We start from the raw sequence: 1,245 nt of genomic DNA on the forward strand, positions 1-1,245 counted from the left end.
ATGCTTCTGGAACATGGCCATACAGCCTGGGAAACACAACAACCTAAATATCCTAATTAAAATATGATGGTTTAGGCAATCCCAACTTTAATATTCAATGACCTCTCTCTATAACCCCTTTCATAGCTGCCCCCCAAAATCCCAGATCTCTTCTGATTTCTTGTCTGCTGTATCCTTTTTGATTAATGATAGGGACAAGGTACAGAAAGCCTTGAACTACTTATATGACCCCACCTACACTGCAATTATAATGCAGATTGAACTGGATTAAATGGCAGTGTAGTCTCCTATAATCCAGTTCAATGCATTCTACTACATTCTACAACAGTGTAGATGGGGCCTATGTCTTCACTGTCTGCTTTCAATTTATGTAATTGATATGTGGTTATTGTTTTTTTTAAATAAACATGCATTTGCACTTTCTACCTTGGTTTCTTCCATTATTGTTCCAAGTCTATTATTTTCTGGTAATAATGTGGTGATAAAATGTAGCCTTGCTTGATCCCATTGCCAATTGGAAAGAATTATTTTGTATTCTGTCCTGACGATAGCCCATTGCCCTGGGTACAGGTTATACATCAGAACAATTAAATATGTGCTGTTCAGGTTTGGGCTTTCTTTTCATCTGAACATTCTTTTGACTTGAGCCCAGTTATGCCATTAGTCAGAGCACTACTTGCAACAGTCCTCTGCTGTAGCTCAATAACTTCCAACTTTGGAGGACCATCTTTTGGTACTATTTCTTGCTTCATTTTGATTGTATCATAGAGATTTCATGGTAAAGTTATTCAAAGGAGGTTTAGCACGACTCCTTCAGTGCAGTACTAACAAATGTTAGCTATGATGCCATTGCCATTGTCTCTGAGAGTGTCATCTCCCACTACTGCTAGTAGTTGCTTTGCATATTTAGTCTGGCTCCTCAGCAGAAGCCTGCCTGACATGGGAGACCCTACCAGCATCAGTGGTTCTGTCACCATAATCTCTTTCCTCACAGAAGCACCATAATCTCTTTCCTCACAGAAGCATGGTGCTACTTTATGGAAAAGTAGCACCATGGTGGAGGACTCTAGGATACTGCTGGACCATGAAAATTCTCTGGGTGACTTTGGGTATATGGCATTCTGTCAACTTCAGAAGAAGGCAAAAGCAAACCCATTTGTCTCTGTCAACTGATCCCAGAAAGAAAACCCCTGGATACATTTTGCAGGAAACTTGCAAGTAGTCTTTAGAAAGTTCAGAATGTTT

Source organism: Anolis sagrei, chromosome 4 (genome assembly GCF_037176765.1).
Source record: "Anolis sagrei isolate rAnoSag1 chromosome 4, rAnoSag1.mat, whole genome shotgun sequence".
Taxonomy (NCBI): Eukaryota; Metazoa; Chordata; class Lepidosauria; order Squamata; family Dactyloidae; genus Anolis; species Anolis sagrei.